Here is a 15,262-nt window from a genome sequence, read left to right on the forward strand (position 1 = left end):
ACGGCCCGGCCGGCCCGTTCTAACGTGAGTCATCCTTTAACCGTCTCACCGCTACCGCCTGTGCCTCGGCCACTGATTAATTCCCATCATGCGCGCGCGGCGTCCGTCTCGGACCGCATAAATCTGCCCGTCAGATTGTTAATGCGTAACGACTTGTTTGATGGCGCTACGGGCCCTTTGGGGCGGGGCCCGACATGGTGGGTGACAGTACGTTTTATTTTATGAGTGTGACTGAGTGATGAGAACGTTTGTAGCTTAGCTACCGAGTCACTGGTCGGTGGCCGCAAAGCGCTATTAGGGCCGGCACAACTCGAAGAGAGGCCTAATGCTCAGCAGTGGGCGATAAGATGACATGCTGATATAATGGTGATGATGATGATGATGAAATAAGAAGTGAGGTTGCGGGGTTGAATGACTCCATTTGAATGTTCCGGAACTTATGTAAAACATCATGAGGACCCCCGAAGGCCCCGCACTAAACCTAATACCTACTCGTAAGTCTATAGTTTCTTTAGGTTGGAATTACTCGGCGCCGATTTCGCTATGGTGCCGATTGGTTCCGTACGAAAACTATTGAGATTAAAGTTTCTTAATTTCAAACCGTACCTACAAAACTTCTGAAAAATGGACATCTCTGCCTTTACTCTTCACCTCTTTTCTTTTGTGGGTGAAGAATGGTCGGCTCCTAGAATTACGAGCATATGATGTTATTAGGCAAGTACAATCTGTCAGTAACAGTGGCCGGTAAAAGATAGTTTTACGATCACGCTACTTATACTCTTGAAATATCAAAGAAAGAGGCACGTGTGTTCTGCATTTCGAAATAAGTACGCTTATAAAACGCACTAAAAGTTACAGCGCCGGTTAAATAGCTACTTATTGCTGATATTTATTTTGGGCATGATTATATTGTCAAGAGCCCAGCAGATTGATCAGTGATGATGGTAAGCAGAAGGCGAGGGCTGACAAAGTGACAGTCTGACAGTGTAGACGTAGACCCTAATTGTGTTGATAACCTGGCACCGTCCCATGTTCCAGCTCCTAGTGCTGGGGCCCGTTTGTCAAAAGCTTGTAACTTGTAATACAAGCAGATGTCACTTTTTGACAGCTTTTTTTAGAAAGGGACTTCCACTTTTATTACAAGTTACACGCTTTTGAGAAACTGATGATGGCCCGTGGTGGAAGACCTCAAACGCCGCAAATATTCCGCCTTAGGAAACAGCATTTTTGCGGCGTTTGGGGTTGAAATAAATTTTAGGGGTAGGTACCTACGACGTACGAGCGTACGTCGACTATACAAATAAAATAATTGTCCGCGTGCCTAATACTTAGAGTCTTAGAGTCTTCTGGTGATCAGACTGAGGCCGAATAAATATCGCCATTCAGCGAGGCAATGACACGGCCAGCATTCTGGGCACCTTGCTCGTTGACAGTGATCTCTGCTAAATAGTTTACCTTTAAGTTCTTGTACACTTGTGGTTTTTTTTTCTCGTTACCTCCATGTCGAGGATCACTTCACTTACTTACCTTACCTTACCTACCTCAACCAAAACAGACCAAACGCCTAAGATCTGACGAAGAGATACGATACAATGATAGTCCACATTCCAATTAAGCAAGCGGTCAAAGCCATGCAACAAGACATAATATATGTCTGCGATCTCGTATGGACGACGCGCAGGCGCCAGACAGCTTTTAAATAAAAATATGGCCGTGTTATGCATGCTAAACTGTATTTAAGGGGAAATATATACCTTTAATGGATTTTCTCTAAACTCTTTTTCTGTAGAAAATCAATAATAACACAGATTGAAAAACAAGCGAATAATGAACGGAATGAAGCATAAATTTAAACTAGCAACCCACCCTGGCTTTGCACGGGTATACTTAAGTATGAGCATTTTAACCGAGTAAGCAGATTTTTTTTTTAATTGAAGGGAAACACTTAATAAATATGAAGTCAGGTAAAATATTCTTATAAAAAGACACTTACTGCATTCATCTGCGCTGATAAATTTATTTTGATCATTTCTGTAGTATCCGGTCTTGCATCGACTTTGAGGTTCACAGCAGTCTACAGGCGTGTATGGTGTTTTGAACCACAAGTTATCACAACTTTCGCCCTTAGGACATGTTTTAGGACAAGGGTCGAAAAATTCGTTAGCGCCGGTGCACGTGCGATAGCTGAAAAAAATAAAAGATTGTTCCTGTGATCATTTTTGTACCCTTTGGTAATATCATCAATTCATCAGAGAACCCACATAAAAAAGTAAGAACTATAGCTGCATTTAGTTTGCATCTGTATTCATTCATTTATCATTTAAATCTAAGTAGATACCTACTTAGGAATTGAGTAGGTAGGTACTTTGAATCTATGTGTGTATTAATTTTTCGTTTCTCATGCTCTGAAAGAGGGTAATTGTTCTAAAATGTGTGCAGAAAGTGATACGTTTCTGCACTAGAGCATTTTACTTTCCAGGTATAATTTTTTTTTTTTACGATAAACAATTTTAAATGGATAAATTTGTCATTCAATTTCCATTCTGACATTTAACTCCCCATTCCATAAATAACGATACTTTTACCTAATGGTTAATTGAAAGTACCCTCAAGAAATTCTATAAAAAAATATAGATAGAGTCTGTTCGGAAAGAGAAGTGCCGTGGAATCGGTGGCGGATTTCCCATAAGGCACAGTAGGCTCGAGCCTAGGGCGGCGAGATATTAGGGGCGGCAAATTGTGACAAAAAATTCGCTGATTATAACAAGAAATAACTCAAAATTAGGCAACGAATTCTCAAAAAAAAGGTACCCATAGAGGGAAATGCTTGGAAGTCTTGGAACACAATTTTGGACTTCGTAACTTTGTTTGAACTAGTTAGGAGGTGAACATATCAAAAGTCCCCGGCCGTAGCCCTTGCTGAGCCGGGGGAAGAGGGGGGTTTGAAGGTCCCATTTTTCGGTTTTTCGCTTATATCTCGGAAACTATGCGTTCTAACGACAAACATCATGATCATTATACAAAATGAAACCTGGTTAAATTTGATACAAGTTTTACTCAGTTAAATTTTTCGATATCTTGAGGGCCCTCTACACTTGTGCGCGAATCGCGTCGCGAAGCCCCGAACGCGAGTGTGGCGTCGATTTCGCAGTAGCTCTTGAAATATTGCATTAAATTTTCTTCAATAATAGGTATTGACGAGGAAAAAGGAACCCGAAAATTTTTAACAGTTTATTACTGATCATATTAAATGACTAAAATGTCCTTTCAACTTCTCTGGAATTCGCTGGAGGCCAAAATAAGGAAAAAAAATGTTATATGAGTGTTTATAGGTGAATTTTGGCAAAAAAAAAAGATTTTCTTGTTTCTTTTTAGATTTTTTGAAAGTTTTTGTACATAAAAACTAGTGTTATTGGTAAAACTGTCACTTAAAATGAATAAGTATTTGCTTTTTTTCGTAGAACCTATTTTTTTTTTGCAAAGCGTTACTACTTTCTGACATTTATCAATAAGGATAATATGTAGACTACGTCTCATAGTGGCAACATCGCCACCGTATATGCATTTTAGATGTTTTGTTTTTTAATTGGTAATAATTCTGAAACCAGGCGAGTTCCAGAAAAGTTTATAGGACATTTAGTCTTTAAATTAAATATGATCAGCGGCGATATCATGGTCGCATTTTTATCACTTGTCATGTTTCGCACTTACATACTTGTTAGAACGTGACAGGCATGATATCATAAAAAACTGACCATCTTAGCCCTACAGGAATACACTGTTAAAATCTTATAGGTTGTACGTAGTTGTACCGTAAATATTTACATATTATGTATTGAAGGAAATCTAATGCAAAATTACAGAGAGCGGATTTCTCAAAAACTAAACAAAATACCTATCGAAAAACTCGACTGACTCGACTGTATAAAACTTGTAGCAAATTTCCCTCTACACCTTTTCGTCGCCTGACCTAAATGTAGTCAATATGATGGGTGCTGATGCTGAGAAAGGGGCGGCTACAAGGCCTGGAGCCTAGGGCGGCAAAGACTGCAAATCCGCCACTGCGTGGAATGTATTGGGCCCCATACATTCCATGACTCTTCTCTTTCCGCACAGCACTACTTAGTCATGTTTTAAAAAACCCACGTATTGTAATTTCCTCGTATTCGAAATGAAAAGTCGGTGAAAGGCATCATTTCAGCCTAGAACTATTGGCGCTCTCACTGCATTCAAGCGCCGAACTGGGCTTTTTCTAAAATAAATATCGAAAACCCGATTCTTTCAAATCTGGACGTTCTTGGGCTCATTCTACTCAGAATCGACAGTACTCTCCATCCGGTCCGACCGTTTTGCTTTTTTGGCTAATTGATATAAGTTTTGAATAGCGCGCCTCTCATTGCGGCATAGTCAATTGGGCCATTTTGGCCATTTTTGAAGGGCTCTAGCGCCTTAAAAAACAAAAATATCAAAAAAAGCAAAACGGTCCGACACAGATATTGACAATATTAATCTGTGTTGAAAAAATCATTGCTCTAGCTTCAAAACCCACGGAGGAAACAGTCGAGTACGTTTGTATGGAGAAATGACCACTCCTGTTGGCTCTTAAATGTTCTGTTGTCCCTTAACTTTGGGTAACAGGAGAGACTTGGACTTAATTGCTGATCCGAGTGATCCGTGTTGAAAGCGTGGCCCAACAAACTCTTGGCCGGTTTTCTCCGTTGTTATTAGTTCTTCCATTTTATATGTTGTCAGAAACTCCTAGACCTACAGACCCTACCTACAGTAGAGTTAATTGTCTCGTCGTTTTCAAGGGGTCTACTGTTTCTGGGATCACATAGTAGAGGAGAGGAAGTGGTAGGGAGAGGCAGGATAATACACGAGAAATAGCGTAGGTAGGTATCTATTAGTCTTAAAGGCAGATTATGGGCCACCCCACACCCGCGTCTTTCGAGCGTCGGCGTCTAATAGTCAACGCTATGGAAAATGGCGTCGCTGCGCAGCATCGTTGCGTCGAGCAGCAGAAGAGTTGAGTAGACGCCGACGCTCGGTAGACGCTAGTGTGGGATGCGGATGGCTCTTAATCGTTAAAGTGTGATTCTATAGAACTTGCTAACTATGTAAACAAATCGCCATATTAAAACTGTCAAAAAATATGAATTTACTAGTGACTTTTGTTTACATAGTTAGCAAGTTCCATAGAATGACACTTTACCTAGGTACAGTCAGAATCAAATAGATAGTGACGGCCAAATATATCGTAACACACCTTCGTTACCGTAGAAATAAGGACGTGTACCGATATATTTGGCCACTTTGGCCGTCGCTATCAATTTGATGCTGACTGAACTTACCTGTAGGTTGGGATTGACGTCATATTAATCGAGCCAATTATAAATGGAATACGTTAAAGCTTTTACGAGCATGTTGCATCATTGGGCGTGTCTAGTAATATTAGCATGCACTGAGCCCACCCGTTTTACGACTGTCCGTCTGTCTGTCAGCTATTCGTTGCGGAGATTTATGGCGCGGCGCGGGGCGGGTACTCCACTGATGGCAGTGATGGCCCAGGCGATAGCAGAAATATTTTGGGGTAGTAAGTACTTCTCATTGACAAAATCGAAAAAAAAAATACGCCTAGGGAGTATTTTTGAAGTGAAAACTTCTTTAGCGGCGCTGGGCACTTTTTGAGGTGGGGAAAAAATGATAAACTCGAGACAGCGTAAGGGGCGTAAGCCGATCACGTGACCGTAAGCCTCGTAAGGTGGCCACTCATAATTTAAATGGCATTTAAATCAATAAAGAAAAACTCAATGTTATTTGACATTTATGTTGCGGACTCCTTTTCAAGACTCTTTACCTATGTTCAAATAATTTGACGTTGTCATGGCAGTATGTAAATAAACATGTCAATGAAAAAGTGTGATCTTATAATATACTAGCTGTGCCCGCGGCTCCGCCCGCGTGGAATTCGGTCTGTGTCAGTAAGCTAATTCATCCCAAATTTCTCTTTCTCTCCCCTGGAGGCGGAACTTGAAGTAAAGTGACAGATGGATACGATTAGCGGACTGAAGTCCAGATAAAATATTTTACGATTACGTAGGTACCATTAAACAACATTACACTCCAAAACCAATAGTTTTGTTCGCCCTTATTCCAATATTAGAAGTGATTTAAACGACACAGAGTAGTAGGTGTATAACGGACAATACAGTATTACTTTTGTATTTTTACGTTCTTGACTGTACCTATCCAAATCATGTCCATGGCAAATATCATCCAATTCTGTCCTCCAGTCAAATCATTCTGAGCATGAAAAATTAAGAATTATACACATAGAAATCCATACTTCCTAACAAACTTTCGAATTTAGGTCTAATATTATTTTAGTTAGAAGTAAGATTCTCGAAAGGAGAATATTATAGATATCAAAAACTTGAGGCCGAGTATTTACACTTTATTTACAGTTATGTTTATGTATGCACCACTAAATATCTACATATATGTATGTACCGGGGATTACTTTTAACAGTGTAAAAAAATGTTTAATTATAAGTTTTAAATTTAAATAAAAAAATTTGGCGTAAGTCGTAGTCGCTTGGTAGGGTGCCCAGAATGCCATCTTTATTAAAGTAGGGCTTAACCCTTAAAATCGTATTAAAAACGCGAGCGTAGCGAGCGCGAAATTTTTTTGATAAAAAAAAATGAGCGATTCTATGTCAGGGACACTGTCGCAATGGTTTACGTGAAACGTTGGTGTGGATATCTAAATAATGCGAAAGCCGAAGGCCGAGCTTCGTGTAGGGTCGAAGGCCCGAAGCGTCCAGGATGTCAGTGCTTAATCACAGAACAATGGTATCAGTGTCTAAATGCGAAGGCCGAAGGCCGAGCTCCGCGTAGGGCCGAAGGCCCGAAGCGTCCAGGATGTCAGTGCTTAAGTCGTAGTACGTAGTCGCTCGGTAGGGTGCCCAGAATGCCACCTTTATCAAAGTCTTAGGCTTAAACTTTAAAATCGTATCAAAAACGCGAGCGTAGCGAGCGCGAATTTTTTTTGATAGAAAAAAAAATTAGAGCGGCTATGTCAGGGATATAGCCGCAGTGGTTTACGTGAAATTTTGGTGTGGATATCTAATGCGAAAGCCGAAGGCCGAGCTCCATGTAGGGCCGAAGGCCCGAAGCGTCCAGGATGTCAGTGCTTAATCACAGAACAATCAGTGTCTAAATGCGAAAGCCGAAGGCCGAGCTTCATGTAGGGTCGTAGGCCCGAAGCGTCCAGGATGTCAGTGCTTATATAAACACAGAACAATAGTATAAGTGCCTAATTTCGAAGGCCGAAGGCCGAGCTTCATGTAGGGTCGTAGGCCCGAAGCGTCCAGGATGTCAATGCTTAAGTCGTAGTCGCTCGGTAGGGTGCTCAGAATGCCACCTTTATCAAAGTAGGCTTAACCTTAAAAGTGAAGAACGCGAGCGTAGCGAGCGCGAATTTTTTTGATAGAAAAAATTGAGAGAGGCTATGTCAGGGACACAGCCGCAATGGTTGAATTTTGGCGTTGATATCTAATGCGAAAGTCAGTGCGTCTGGATGTCAGTGCTTAATCACAGAACAGAACAATAGTATGTGTCTAAGTGCGAAGGCCGAAGGCCGAGCTCCGCGTAGAGCGGAAGGCCCGAAGCGTCCAGGCTGTCAGTGCTTAAACACAGAACAATAGTATTCATGTAGGTTAATGTGTGTGCTGATGGGAGTCCTGAAGCACTCAATGAGTTTAGGAACTCCAGAGGGTCTGTTGTGACGTTGCCTGAAGGCATCCAAGACAGTGTTAATGGATTTAGGTATATACTGCCTGTTCACTTTCGATTTCCGCCAATATCCGCGCATGTGTAGATAAGTATAGACGTACGACTCTCTCCAGTATCACATATTAACTCACATTTATAGACGGGTCTAACGCGAAATTTATTTTATTACCTTTATTTACCGACGTTTCGACACAGGTTTCACTGGTCGTGGTCGCGGCTAACTGATGTCCCGACAAAATGTCAAAACAGAGATTTGTGCAACTACCCGACTAAAAGTGTATGAAAGAGTTTGGGGTAGACATCATATTTTCAAACCACCCACTTCACATAATGTTAATTATTGTCAATAGACCCGCGATAAACCCGTCTATAAATGTGATTTAATATGTATTTGCAAAGACGTTTGACATTGACTAAGAAAAATTTTGTTTTTTTTTACAAAGTACATACACAAAAAAAAAGTTTGCACCACTTTCTTATGTTAGCGCCATAAGATTCAGGTGCAAACATAACTTAATTGAGTGTAGTGGCCACCCCCCCTTTTAGGGGTTGAATTTTTCTAGCCTAAAATAGGGCCAGGGATTTTCTTGACAGATTAGTAAAGTTTGCATCAAAATCCGTTCAGCCGTTTTCACGTGATGCGCGGTCAAATAAACAGATAAACAGACAAACAGATAAACAGACAAACAGACAAAAATTCTAAAAACTGTTGGAACGTGTTCTGTTATCGATTCTAAGTATCCCCAACCAACTTTTTTTCGAATATCTTCCATGTACAGACTTTCGACCCTCTTCAGCTTTATTATATGTATAGATAATAAATAAATAGAATACCTTCGCTAAACGTATGTATGGGCCCGGCCACATGTTAGCGGTGCGGCGCCGCCGCCGCCGCGCGGCGCGGCACCGCGGAAATCTGCGGCGACGCCCGCCGCAACGCAAAATTTTAAAAAAAAAAGCGGTGCGCGGCGCCGCGCGCGGTGCCGCAAAGCGGTGCGTTTCGCCGCGCGCGCTGCCGCAAAGCGGTGAGTTTCGCCGCGCGCGGTGCCGCCAAGCGGCGTGCGGCGCCGCGTGCGATGCCACGCTGCATAGTAAAGAATAAAATTCGACTACCAGTTGTTTAATCAGACATGGATTCCTTCACACGTTTTCTGCTCTTGCTGTTGTTATAGCGATAGCGTTTCGCCAAAAAACGCTGCAAATGGTGTTAAAGGTATGAAAATCGGTACGATTGATCTTTAGGACATTTGAAACAATTTTGACCCGAAGCACCAACAAATAAAAAAAAACGAGAGGAGTTATGACGTCATCTTTTTTTTCGTTTAAAAAAAATAAAAAAAACGAGAATAAAAAAAACGAGAGGAGTTATGACGTCATCTTTTTTTTTGTTTAAAAAAAATTGTTTAGAAACCTATCGTGTGTAGTATTAAACGAAAGGTCTTTCTGAGCCGATTCCAAAAATATATCACATCATTACATTTGAGTCATTTTTTTTAAATTATAATAAAAAATATTTTTCAAAACATACCAAGTTTGGGTTTCTCCAGATACAATACCGTTAAAAATTTTATCTACACACATGTCATTAGTGCTCTATAATGCGTTCAGAAACCGTAGGAAATGACCAGCTTTATTACAACCAATTTTACTATGAGAACTTTCTTATCTATGGTAGTAGGAAAATTTGTACTGTAATGTTATAAGTAGTTATAACGTTACAAATTTTTAGTATCGTTATGAGTTTAAATTTGGAACAGCAGTCAAAACTCAAGTGGGTCTCTATTCTAGTATCCATAGATATTAAAACAGTTATCGATATGAAACGTCAGTTTAGTATATTTTTTAATATTAACCGCACGATATTTGATCTCGAGTGACATGAGAATAGGAACTCTATTCTTTTGTCTAGGAATTAAAAAAAACTATGGATGCGTGACATGCGTGAAAAAAGTTTTCATTCACCGTCATTTGGCGTACAGTTTATCTTTTAATTAGTTTTAAGTATGTGTTTAGATAAAGTAGTGTATGTAACTGTACATAATTAGGCATTAAAACTCGTGTGATCCTATTAAGAAACTCACTAACGTTCGTTTCTTAACCCTTAAATTGGCAAGAGTAAAAATTTGTAAAAACAAGTAATATAGTAGCATACCTTTATTTAATACCGTCTGGGGGTCTACAGAAAAATGTTTAAAAAAATCCAGTATTATTGGTTTTTCAGAAAATCTATGTACATCACTATGCACGTTGCCAATTTTATAACAAGGAAAGTAACATTCTTGTATGTACACGCTGGTTACCGCTGCCAAGAAGACAGTAAAATATTATATAAAAATTAATGTAAATTATTATGAAAAAACATCATTTAGTGTGTTACTATCAAAAGCAATTTAGTTTTTTTGTTTCTCCAACGATGAAATAATGGAGCATATTGCATTTGATGCAATAAAATTTCGTCTTTCCCTCCTTGCAGTATCTGCAGCGTACATTTTTCGGTCCACTCTCAGGAAAATGCCCCAAGTTGTTAAACCAAAGACTGTCTGTAGGACTCTATTTCACAATAATTTGTATTTTTTTTGTTATTGCACAGTTTCTCAACTTTCATTTCATCGGTTACCAATCTTCGTCGCTTTACAACGTCCTTCGAATAGCACAAACCGGAAGTTCTAAAAGTAGGTAACCTAAAGCTGTATCTAATTCTGTTTTTTTTTTTCAGGCTGGTACATTTCACGTGTTTATATGAAGCTCTTGTTACCCTAGTAGTTAATGGCGATGAGTGTTCAAGTAAAGGTAGATGGCGTGGCTACAGATTGTACAGAGTTTAATGTGGGAAAGGCATCATAAATAACTGTAGATGGAGAATGTAGAACTTCGTCTAATATGGTCGAAAGACAATCAACGTGCTTTCAGAATTAAATCGTGCTTGATTATTATTATTTATCGGGGGTCCCTGTGTTTCACATAAAGTTTTAAGACATAATGTATTGTTTGTCATATACATTTTCATTAGTCATAAAACTGAAATCGTTAATTTTTCAGGACTTTCGTAAGGTTATCCTATATATAGGTTAGGTTTGTTTTATAGCAATCCTGAAAAGTAACGCGTGTCTGAACCAAACAAATTATGACTAACGAAAATGCGGACCAACAATACATTATGACTTAAATTTCTTTGGGAAACTATAGAGACCCGCTATCGTCAGAATAGAATTGTGTGAATGCGTGTGGGCTCCTCATCGGAATCAGTCAGATTCATCATCAGAACATGCATTTTTTACGGGAATTAAAGCCTAAATCTTATGCGATCTACACAGTGTTAAGTACTACAGACAAAGAAAGGAAAGCATACTGTTTAAAAATATTTTAAATAAACAAGGACACGCAAAATCGTTAGATTCAAAACAGAAGTTAAGTACAGATAAGTTAGTAATGTACACCGTGGTTACCTATGTTTATTTACCGTGTAGATGGCAACGTACACGGTGGTTACCGTGGTTGAATGTAAGTACATCTTTACAAACTTGTCAACGGTAACTGTGGTGTACATTCCTATTTACCAGTGATTATCTTTATTATTATGCCTTATGCACACAAAATGACCAATTATTCAACTACTTTACCATTTTCTTATAAAACACAAAACATAATAATCATAACTTGCACACAGAAAATTCAATAAAACTTATAAGAGGTACTGACGAGCGTCGCCGCTTTGATCAGATTTTTTGATAGTGACGTTATTTTTAAATTTTTGCCATATCACATATTTTAGTACTATTCATAACATCATTATTAAGTAGTTTCTGATAATAAAAGCTTAGAAAATTCGATATATTTATGACAGGATTTTTTATTGTACACGGTGATGCACAATGCCAATTTAAGGGTTAAACCCACACTCGTATTTTGATGCCTCTCATTATGTAGCAGTCACATAAACTACTATTTTTGTTAAATATACCTCAAATTATACCTAATATCCTCATATCTAATTCTAATAAAGCAATTTTGAAAATATTTACATTTGTGGCGAGCACTGGCCGATGCGCGGTGCTCTGCAGCCAGCGTACACAGGCCCGCATCCGGTAATAGAAAGAACCGAAAAAGTTTTCAAGCTTTTGATAAAAGGCAAAACCGTCACGGTTACGATTGACCGCCTTAAGCCAGCCTATATATTGGAAGACGGCACTCGTCCTAAAGAACCTACCATCCAAGATAAAGTTGACAGTGAACATGTAAATAGAAAAATTATCCAAACACGTTCTGGCCGTACAGTAAGGTTCCGTGATTACACTCGCCCGTAGTGACGGTCTCTGGAGGGAAGCCATGTGGCGAGCACTGGCCGATGCGCGCAATCGCGTAGGCCTTGCTGACTTGTGTGTCAGTGAGCTGTCTCGAAAAAGATTTATTTTCTGATGATTTTGTCTAACCGTTTTATTTAATATGTAAATACTGTTAGTTCAATTATCGTGAGCGGAGTTGTTAATTTTCTTATCGTCAATTGCTGTTATCCTACAAATACTGTGAGAAGTAAATAAAGCTGTCGAGTTACACGAAGAATTTCATTGTCGCTCATCTGAAGATTATCAGTAGTTCATCACTTCCACACATTTAGTATATTTGTTTTAATTTTTTCTACTCCCGTACCTTTATTTGTCATTTAAAAGGTCGTACACACACCTTTAAACCCCTATGTTATAGGTGTCAAGACAAGTCTTTAGTCTATTCCCCAAAAAAGTATTTGTGCATACACGCAGTATCTTTTTGGTACTTTTACGATACTTCGTGTAATCACCACTTTTATACTTATATTAATTTTATGCTTTCTATTTAAATATTTAATTGAGAGATTCATAGATCATACTTTGTAAAATTGAAAATTAAAAAAAAACATATTTCATGTAATTATTTTAAAAATTGCTTTCTTAGGGTTAGATATGACGATATTAGGTATAATTTGAGGTATATTTTACAAAAAAATATTGAACGGTATTGTATCTGGAGAAGCCCAAACTTGGTATGTTTTGAAAATTATTTTTATTATAATTAAAAAAAATGACTGAAATGTAACGATATGATATTTTTGGAATCGGCTCAGAAAGCCCTTTCGTTTAATACCACACACGATAGGTTTCAAAACAGTTTTTTCAAATTCCATACAAAAAAAGATAACTCATCTCGTTTTTAGGGTTCCGTAGCCAAATGGCAAAAAACGGAACCCTTATAGATTCGTCATGTATGTCTGTCTGTCTGTCCGTCCGTCTGTCCGTCTGTCTGTCCGTCTGTATGTCACAGCCACTTTTCTCCGAAACTATAAGTACTATACTGTTGAAACTTGGTAAGTAGATGTATTCTGTGAACCGCATTAAGATTTTCACACAAAAATAGAAAAAAAAACAATAAATTTTTGGGGTTCCCCATACTTCGAACTGAAACTCAAAATTTTTTTTTCATCAAACCCATACGTGTGGGGTATCTATGGATAGGTCTTCAAAAATGATATTGAGGTTTCTAATATATTTTTTTTCTAAACTGAATAGTTTGCGCGAGAGACACTTCCAAACTGGTAAAATGTGTCCCCCCCCCCTGTAACTTCTAAAATAAGAGAATGATAAAACTAAAAAAAATATATGATGTACATTACCATGTAAACTTCCACCGAAAATTGGTTTGAACGAGATCTAGTAAGTAGTTTTTTTTTAATACGTCATAAATCGCCTAAATACGGAACCCTTCATGGGCGAGTCCGACTCGCACTTGGCCGCTTTTTTTATTTAATGGTGCTTCGGGTCAAATTGTTTCAAATGTCCTAAAGATCAATCGTACCGATTTTCATACCTTTAACATCATTTGCAGCATTTTACTGAATTTCTCGGTGTACTGCCAGCGCTATTAAGGTGACGGTAGAGGTGGGTAAATTTTCAGATTCTGTCAATTTACCCCATTTCACACACAAGCGCACTTCACGCACACTACCTCACTTTACTGGGACAGGTCATTGACCCATCAAGTTTTTTTAAGATTGCGTTTTGAGTTTAGTGTTAACCACTGACCTCTTTTGAGGAACAGAAACTGTAAAAACGTTCCATTGAAAGAAGAAAGAGAAACAATACATTAAATCTTGCTCTCCTTGTCTGTTCATGTCACACGTGACGTATTTAAATTCTAATTTAATTCATTTGATTGTTAACTATTTTCTGCATATTATGGCTTTGTCGAGATACGCGTTTTGTAAAGTTAAACCGAATAAACCCAGATGTCATTAAGTCAGATGTAAAATGTTATTTACTACTCTATACGGTTATTCATAAGGCGAAAAATCAATTCAATTAAAAATTTAAATAAATAAAGTTTCGGCAGGGTGGAAATTTAATTAAGGCCGACAAAATAAAATTTAATAATATATGTCGGCTGATGTACCCCTAAGATCTTTACAGATTTACTTGTACGAGTATCCTATATTCGCTATTTATTTTGCTATTAAATTTATAAAATTAAAATAAATTATTAAATATTATACTGGCATTCCACCGCTATTATTTCAGTGCTGAACTGATTATCTTCGATCGTAGCCTTGATGATGTAGTTGTACTTACACTTACGGCGGTAGGAGCGGCAATGAACCCCGCGCAGCGTAGAACGAGAGGTGCGTTGGGATAAGTGCATATACATATAATTCTTCGTGCGTCTGTCTGTCTGTCCGTCCGTCTGTCACAGTCTATTTTCTCCGAAACTACTGGACCAATTCAGTTGAAATTTGGCACACATATGCAAATTTGGCACACAAATGTAAATTTGTGACCCAAAGATGGACGTGTAACGTAAATAAAATGTATTTTAGAGAATTTGAAATACGGTAGCCATTTTTGGGGGGGGTAAATGAAAAAATTAAAAAATATGTTTTTTAAACTATATAGTGTTACATATCAAATAAAAGAGCTCATTGTAAGAATCTCAAACATAACTTTTTTTATAATTTTAGGATTAATAGTTCAGCAGTTATTCATGAAAATAGGCAAAAAATGATCATTCTCCGCCCACTTTCTCCGAAACAACTGGATCTAAAATTTTGAAAAAAATACACAAAGTAGTTCTTTACCTATATATGTCAGGAAAATCTATAAGAAATGTGCAGTCAAGCGTGAGACGGACTTAATATACGGAACCCTTAGAATGCGAGTCCGACTCGCACTTGTTTTTGTTTAGCTCTTATTAGGTTTAAGGAGTTTTATGAGTGAAAAAAGAAGTTTTTTGTTTTATGTGCCCGCGTTATTGCCGATCGATTGTGTTTTAAACGATAATTAGACAAAAAAACTTGTTTTTCACCCAACGAATATAGATCCCCATGACACATCTTCCAAGTCGCCTTTGGATAGGCTTAATTTTAAAAATAATTGAAATAATGTTCTATATCATTCATACTTGCAAAAAAAGACTAAAAATAATTTACGTGACCAATGCTTATTAT

The 15,262-nt window shown here is 38.2% G+C and overlaps 1 long non-coding RNA gene across 1 annotated transcript in view; it reads right to left on the reverse strand.

Annotated features, from left to right (window-relative positions):
* LOC134649676 (uncharacterized) overlaps window positions 1-13,502 on the reverse strand; it is a 164,011-nt gene extending 150,509 nt beyond the window's left edge. The window contains exon 1 of the long non-coding RNA XR_010096978.1: window positions 13,225-13,502. This is a non-coding gene — a long non-coding RNA (uncharacterized LOC134649676). The remainder of the gene's footprint in view (window positions 1-13,224) is intronic.
* Between the last annotated feature and the right edge of the window lie 1,760 nt (window positions 13,503-15,262).

This window comes from Cydia amplana, chromosome 7 (genome assembly GCF_948474715.1).
Source record: "Cydia amplana chromosome 7, ilCydAmpl1.1, whole genome shotgun sequence".
NCBI classification, from domain to species: domain Eukaryota; kingdom Metazoa; phylum Arthropoda; class Insecta; order Lepidoptera; family Tortricidae; genus Cydia; species Cydia amplana.